Below are 8447 nucleotides of genomic sequence, written 5' to 3'. Positions count from 1 at the left end.
AACTGACTGTGTGTGTTAAGCTACTCCTGCACCAGAGATGGCAGCAGATCTAGACTGGTATTTACCAGTTCAAAGTCTTTCTTTTTTTCAGATTAAAGTAAAGTTTGGATTTAATTTTGAAATCCAGATTGTGGAGGAATCTGCTGGTTCTGGTCCACTGGGTTTTATCAAGTCTACAGTTAGAGCAGATGTCAACCAGGAAATCTTAGAGCTCTTCATGTTTCCGTCTGCCGACAAACTTTATGAAGATCCTGATTTCATTTTCCAGCAGTGCTATAGCGCTGACCCACACTGTTAAATGTAGCGATATCTGTTTTCATCACCATGGGTTGTTGACATCAGAATCAAAAATCCAGACAACCTGAACGCCGCAGTAAGTAACCCGGGCTTCCTGAACGCTTCAGCAGAACCACGATCCCATAATGCAAAGCAGCTAATTTTGGGTATTCAAAAATGAAGCACTTATCCCTCCACGTTTATTCAATGTTTATTAAGAGTTTTAGTGAAATCACCTTTTTGGAGGTGTTTTGCTGAGAAGCACCTGAAAGGTAGGCTTTGTAGTTATCACAAACAGCCAGCAGGTGGCAGCAGCCTACAGGAAAATGGACTGGTGCTCTGGCTGCATGCTAGCAGAGCGGCTTTACCTTCAGCAGGTAAACCAGTTACCTGGTGTACCTGCTGAAGGTAACTGGTTTACCTTCAGCAGGTACACCAGTTACCTGCTGAAGTAAACCAGTTACCTGCTGAAGGTAACTGGTTTAGTTCTCATAAAGCGGCAGCTTTAAAGTTAAATATTTAATTGTATGAATCAGTATTAGTAATAAACTATTATCACTACATGGCTGGGTATAAAAACTACAAATACTTAGCATAAAAACCAGTTGTTGCCTGAAACAAGCTAATTTTTCTCTGCAAAATAAAACTTAAATTTATAAAATCCGTAACTAGTAAGATATGGGTCTGGTTTCAGGTTGAAAGTAAACTTCCTTCTTCTCTTCTGTTTTATCCCATCACTGGACTTGAAGCAGCTAAAGGCCTGTCAAATCTCGTTAAACTGTCTCCACAGGGGGCGGCTTTCTGCAACCAGACGTATTAAACTGCACTGGTAGCGTTTATTTATACCTCTTACACAAAATGTGGATTTTCTTTTTATTTGGTGAACCAAAAGCTACTAAACTAACACCTTAATTATCCCTTATTCCAGATTTTTCCACGTTTAAAGCCAAACTTTTAATCAGTTTCACTTCGCATGTAGCTTGTTGCCAAGTTTTCATTCTTGAGTTTTCTACGTTTTGTTTTGCTGTAAATTTATTCTTGATAAAAATCTACCCTGCTAAAACAAGCTACACATGCGTGTGTGCTGACATCACATCAGGCAACATCTCTTAATTCTCCATTTGTGGGTTATTTTTGTTTCTTATATTTATTATTCACTTGTTTTTAACTAAATTCCTCCTATATGGTGTTTATTTCTGTTGTGATTGTCAGCAGCAAAATGTTTGAAACGTGAGGAAATTTTGTGAAAAATAAAACAAGGTCAAATTTGTCTTTATTGTTCTTTTGTAAATCTATGTATTTTATGAAATTTGGCAGCAGAAAATGTTACTTTATTATCCAGCAGCAGTTTTAGTGGCATCATGTGTTTGAATATCTGTGGTTTAGAAATTCAATTCAAAAACTGAAACTCAGACATGGTTCATTACAGATACAGTTATACTGTAAGTACTTATGTTAATTTAGATTAACATTAAGTCTGTCTGATAATGGTTTTATTAAATCATAGCGATATTAAAGGGGTTTATAAATACAAACATGCATATTTATTCAGTTCTTGGGCTCCTTATGCATGAATTATTACGTCAGTGCAACAGCTCATAGTTCCTCCACTTGGTTTTGGTCAGCAAAGTGTGCCTGCCAGTCAAGTGCATGTCATAATGTCAGTACGGGCATTTTTTCCTTCCACTCAATTTTCCATCCATATGCTAGGCTACAAACATCAGGCTTCTGTAACAATGACATTTGTGGCTTATCGTGGCTATTTTTTTAGACGATATTATAAAATTTCTACATTCAAATCACATTTGATTGGTTTCATGAAACACTGAAGTTTTCTTAGAAACAGAATTTTGGGTTTTCATTCACTAAGCCACAATAATCCTCAACTCCAACTGCAACCAAACACATCGCCTCAGTCAGGCTGTAAGAAATGATGGATAAGAAGTCAATCTGTCATCACTGTAACATTTTATGAAGAAATATAATCTAATGAGGTTTGACAGCTTTATTAGTTTTTGCTTTTTTAAACTGTTGCATTAATTCATCGGTCAGTTTCACCTGAGCCGTTAGAAGCATCACAAATCGAGACTAAAATAGTTTTTCACAGGACAACAGTTGGACAGACTGACTTCTCTATTAGGAGTTTGGATTTGATTACCATCTGATTTTAAAATCATCCATCCGTCCATTTTCTTAACACCCTTGTCCCTCAGTGGGGTCAGGAGGTGCTGGTTCCTCTCCAGGTAACGTTCCGGGCGAGAGGCGGGGTCACCTGGACAGGTCACCAGTCTGACACAGAGACACACAACCATGCACACACACACACTCACACCTAGACACGCAATTTAGACAGACCAATGAACCTGACAGTCATGTTTTTGGACTGTGGGAGGAAGCCGGAGTACCCGGAGAAAACCCACCATGCACAGGGAGAACATGGAGACTCCATGCAGAAAGACCGGGGCTGGGAATCGAACCCAGAACCTTCTTGCTGCAAGGCAACAGCTCTACCAACTGCGCCACTGTGCAGCCCTGATTTTAAGACCATAACTGATATTAAAATGATCATTTCAAAGGTTAAGAACTAAAGATGAAGCAGAATTGGACTCGTATTTAAACACTGTAATAGTTTTCAGTAGATTGTTTTATATCTTCAACTTTCATCAACTGTTAAAGGGACCAGAGTTACAAATTAGCCTTGGATTCAGACATGAGATTATTTTTGATCTATGTTTTTGTATCTATCAAATTGTTATACTACAGAAACAATACAAATAAAAGCTTAAACGAGTCTGTGTAATGAATGTATGTTTTCCACTGTCCTGCAGAGTTTTGTCCTCCTCTGTGGGGTCGCACCCCCACCCCTCTCCCTGAGACGTAATCCCGTCTGCATGTCGTCCAGCAACAACAGGAGTTAATCTGGATCATGATGGTAATTACCGCCTGGGTGTCCGGGGCCCGTAAGCGGGTATTGGGAGGAGTCAGAGCGGCGCCTCTACCCACTGACCTTGGAGAGAAGCGACGAGGGAGGGAGGAAAGGAGAGGAGAGGAGAGGAGAGGAGGCGAGGCGAAGGAGGCGGATCGCGGCGCTAGCTCCCTGACAGAGTCCTGTCTCTGTCTCTGTCTCTGTCTCTCTGTTTCTCCAGCTGCTCTCGCTTTCAGGGAGAAAGACAGGATCAGCGTGACGGGAAGCCTCTGACGGATGACAGGAGAGGATTTCTTTCTCTCCACTGCGACCTCGGCACAGATTGGGGAAGGAGCCGACCGCCGCATTGCCATTCGCTGTGAGTGCATGTGTGTTTCTGTGAGGGAGGTGTTGCAATGAGAGGCACAGCGCAGGAATTCAGGGATGAGTTTCTCAATCAGACGCTTTGCTTTGGTAACCAGCCTCTCCTGGGGCTGACTGCACTTGATGCAGTCTGACTGCTGACGTCTTGGAGTTGTTTACATCACAGATACTGTTCCTTTAACTAGACCGCCAGGAAAAAGGAGCATTTCTTTGACAGTCTATTGGTGGACGCCGACGGATGCATTTGTTGCGGTGGTGTTGCTGGAGGAGGATGTGGTTCTCCTTGTTTACCACTGGAGCTTTTTGCTCTTATGCAATTCTCTTGCATTTCATCCAGGATGTGTTCAGGGCTGCAGGATTGGCTGGTTGGCTGCAACACACTGCAGCATCCAGGCATCTTCTGCAGTCTGTGGCTTAGGAGCCAGCTGGCACTGTTTCCTCTGTTTAAAGCCCTTTTTGCTGTCAGTCACTGGGGATGTTTGCAACTTGAAACATCCCCATCTTGTAACAACTATTTGAAGAGAAGAAAATGCATTAAAAGCATCATTTAGGTGGTTCAAATAGAAAAAAGACAACAAAAAATAAGGTTTTCAGTTCTGATTTAAAGAAGCAAACAGTTTATACACGTTTCAGGTTTTCTGAGAGTTTGTTCCACTACTGAGAAACACAGAAACTCCCAGTGTTGGGCACCACTAGCTAAGAAGTTAGTAGCGCTAATCCTAAAACAGTAATTGTAAATATTAGTTAGCTAATGTGCTAATCTAACATGGCTTTTGGCAGATGCTAATGCTAAAGCACTAGCATTAACGTCTGCTAAACGCTAAACGCTAATGCTAGAAATGTGAAATAATGTTAACAGTCCATAACCAAAACTCCAACATAGATGTCAAACTTTATACAACTCAAAGTTTACAAAACAAATCAAATTGAATTTATATAAGGGGTAGCTTAGTGCGATAAACCTTTTCAAAGCTAGCTAAAGCGCTAAAGAAATAAATTAGCTCCTCTGTTAGCTTATTGAAGTATTAGCGGAAGTGCGCCACCACTGCAGATTCTCCTGGTTTGGTTCTGGTTCTGGTTCTGGTGATCTCTCATTTAGCATGTTAGAGATGATGATTCATTTCCACGATGTTGGTCAGGACTCAGGCTTCCTTATTGTGATTTATATGTATAATTTGTTGTACTTGCATGTTAAATTTGAGGTCTTTAGGAGTTCATAACAACGTTTATGTTCTTCTATTTGTGGGACCAAAACCAATGACTTCTGTTTTTTCCACTCTGATCCATCTTCTGATGCGAATTATGGACAGACTTAGTCACTGTGGTTATGTTTTAATACTAAATATAAAGTTTTGTGTCATCAGTTTAAAGATGTTTTGGGACTGATTCTGTCTGTCTGTCTGATTCTGAATGAAAGTGGCCTGAGAATACAGCCTGGAGGAACCCCACATGTAATCTTTGTCTTATTTGCATCACAAAGCAGCTCTGAAAACACACAAGGATAAGATATATTAAAATGTTTGTCATTTAAAGCCCTTTGGTCAGAAACCTCACTAGAAAGCACAGAAAATTTGATTTTTTTTAATCAAATTGTTGGTAAGCTACCATGTCAGTGATCTTTGCCGGGTTTTAAACTCCTTCCCAGCTGCTTCCAGTTATCCAGGTTACCTTTGCTCTGTAATTGGGTCAGTTTGTAGTTTCGCTGTGTCACAGCGGCTGCAGGAAACGCAGCAGTTTCAGAGATGCTTGGACGTTTCTCTCTTTGTGGGAGCAGAACAGCGTCCGCCTGACGCAGAGCCAGCCTAAACCAGCTGCTTCAGATGCACAGTGACACTGCGGCCGTCGGGTCAGGTAGCTCCGGCTCACACTCACCGTCTCCTGTTTCCATCGGACCTCAAGGTCAAAGAAGCAGATGATCTGTTTCTCCTCCCTTCCTACCAGGCTCCACTGTAATCAGAGGACACAGAGTGATATTGTGTCCTGCGCTGAGCTGAGTAGGAGGTAACACTCATGTGATGCATAAAGGGGGAGGTGAATAGCTGTCATTCATGACCAAGTGACCATTTGCTCAGCAGCTGCCCTCTGACTTCAGACACTGATCCTGCCTGTCAGCTGCTGCCAGTCGTCTCCACCGGTTCCCTGAGGACGGGACACGATAAACATGTTTATTCTACCTTAAGAGCAGCATGGTTCAAAGTTCAAAGCAGACCTGCTGCCTCTTTGCTTTGATTTTGATGGAAACTGGAATGTTTTCAGTACGTTTCAACCATCTTTTCCTGCAGTGCAGACGATTATTTGTAGTGAGAAATTTTCCTGCTGTGCCACAGCTGATCTCTGCAAACAAACACTGGATCTTTCTACAGGATTGTCCTGCAGATCTTCTCCTGCTCATGCTTTAAGGGTGGACAGGAACACAAATAACGACTCTACGTGTACACCAACCGTTAAATCTAACCAACCGTTAGATCTAACCAACCGTTAAATCTAACCAACCGTTAAATCTAACCAACCGTTAAATCTAACCAACCGTTAAATTTAACCAGTGTCTTTAGTTTTGGGAGATCGGCTGAGAAACTGATCTTCTCTACTGAAATCAGCCTCTGTCCCCGTTTGCTCCGCTCAGAGTGAGAGCTGACTGACAACCCGCCCACTTCGTCACGCCTGCACATGCGTGGGAAACAACAATCACCCCATTGTTGCTAACTTATTGACTTTGTTGCTATATTTAGCAACTTTTCAGACAAAAAAAAAAAAACATTATCATTCAATATTGAAAAACTGCAATCAATGAATCTCTCAGCCATGTTCATGTGGATCTTTCCTCAAGTCTAACGGTGACCTGCTACACAAAATTCACATTTTGTACATTTTTTTGTACTTTTTGTACATAAGTTTGGTTTCCACTGCTTCCAAAAACAACCCAAGCACTTAAAAATAACCAACCAACTTTTTTTGACAATGAGTTAATGTTTTTTTTTACCATTTCAAAAATCTTCTGAATGTAACATCACAAATCAGCAGGCACAGCAGGTCTCCTTGCAACTCCATCCCATTACCTAGCAACCCAAGCTTAGCTCCAGCATATTTGGTCAGCTGGTTTTCCTGCTGTATGCACTGTAAAATGGCTGCTGGAAAAGACAACAGTTTTGTTGTTGAGTCACCATCCAGAAATCACTTGCTGCGTTCTTGTTGGCTGTGCTGGAGGCTCCACTTCTGCTTTTCAAAGATGTACAGTTGGATAATTGTGCGAGCATGAACGATGCGTTTGGGGGCGTGGCCAGCAGCAGCTTAATTGGATTTAAAGAAACAGAGGCCCTAAAACAGTTCAGATTGTTCATAACTGAGCAGAAACCCTCGTTATTAAGAATGATTCTGTGCAAAAAAATGTAATGAACATGTTTTATACAGACTATAGACCTGTTGAAACGTAATAGAGCACCTTTAAACCACACACACTTCAACATATTTTTATATACAAGACCAACACCAAGTAGTGCATAACTATAATTTTAGAATAATATGAAGTTCTCAAACTTTAGTGCATCTTATTAGGATTTGACAAGACAAACCAACACAAAGCAGCTCGTTGTAATAAAGTATAATAAACACAAATATGTTGTGTTTTTGTTCATGTTGGATGGAATCCTGGACAGAACCGCCGCTCCATGTTTGAAGTGGAAGCCTTCACTGCTGCAGCACACAGTGATGTCCCTGCAAACAGCGTGCGGACACGCTGTGACCACACGCCATAAATCACAGAACATGCATCGGTATGCAGCGGCATCCATTAAACAGCCACAGGCTGGATTATAACTTCCTGAACACAGAAACACAACCAGTGACATTTATTTAACCACTTTATTTAAAAATAACCTCCCGTCTGTGACTGACTGATACAACAATCAAGTGCTGCAGAGCACTTTGCTGCTGCTGTTTGCCTCCTGTTCCTACTGATGAGGGAGATGCAGCAGAGCTGAGCTCATCAGCAGACATCAGCGTAATGAAAAGTGTGCTGCGCTCAGCAGCCGCCGAAGGACAAGTGGGTGAAAAGACGACCAGGGAAGCAAAGTTTCAAAAACCCATGAAGGAAATCGCAGATCTGCTGAGTGAAACGTTGTGATAGGAATGTAGCTCCACATTCAAAGATTTACAGTACAGTCACTTTGTAATTCAGCTGAACTCTTTATTTATTTATTTATTTATTTATTTATTTATTTATTTATTTATTTATTTATTTAAATCTGATTCTTTAGAAAGAATAATGAGAAATTCAAGCAGTAAATGAGTTTTACACAAAATGCACAGATGGGATCAACACAGATCTCCTCTGTTTGTTGTAATTGTTCAGCTGCTCAGAGGTTAACCAAATAAACCAGCTAATTTGTTACTTTTTCACCTTTTTTCTTTTATTTCTATTCTTAGACTTATATTTTTAGGGGAGTTTGTGAAGAAGGGTTGAAAGACTCTAGAGCTTAAAAATTTAAGGACACAGAAATAAAAGTAGGAGCTCTCAGAGTTATGAATACATGACTTAAATTACACAATAACTACGGGAATGTGTAATTAAAATATGTTAGGAATCACAATAAGGCATAGATATAAAATCAAACAATTTAAAACAAAAACCATCATATTTTTGTGGTGCCATTTGTAAAGTTATGTCGCCAAACATCAACAGTAACAATTTGGTTTTTAAGCTGTAATAAGTAATAAAAGTGGGGGTTTATTTTTCAAAGTCATATTTTCACCATGTTAATCATTGATTTATAAATGTCAGTTTTAAACTAAATATTTAATTAGCAAGTTAAATGAGACAATATTTAATTTACAAACACAACTCTTGGCTTCAAACTAAATATTAGTTAGCAAGTTAAGCTAAATA

General features: G+C 40.3%; 1 protein-coding gene across 4 annotated transcripts in view; it reads left to right on the top strand.

Annotated features, from left to right (window-relative positions):
- The first annotated feature begins 3254 nt into the window (after nucleotides 1-3254).
- Nucleotides 3255-8447, top strand: part of mical3a (microtubule associated monooxygenase, calponin and LIM domain containing 3a) — a 95838-nt gene continuing 90645 nt past the window's right edge. For all 4 annotated transcript variants that reach the window (XM_017310787.1, XM_017310786.1, XM_017310789.1 and 1 more), the window contains exon 1: nucleotides 3255-3560. The gene's annotated coding sequence lies outside the window, so the exon portion shown is untranslated. The remainder of the gene's footprint in view (nucleotides 3561-8447) is intronic.

This window comes from Poecilia reticulata, linkage group LG19 (assembly GCF_000633615.1).
Source record: "Poecilia reticulata strain Guanapo linkage group LG19, Guppy_female_1.0+MT, whole genome shotgun sequence".
NCBI classification, from domain to species: Eukaryota; Metazoa; Chordata; class Actinopteri; order Cyprinodontiformes; family Poeciliidae; genus Poecilia; species Poecilia reticulata.
This window is presented reverse-complemented; position numbering and strand designations above follow the sequence as displayed.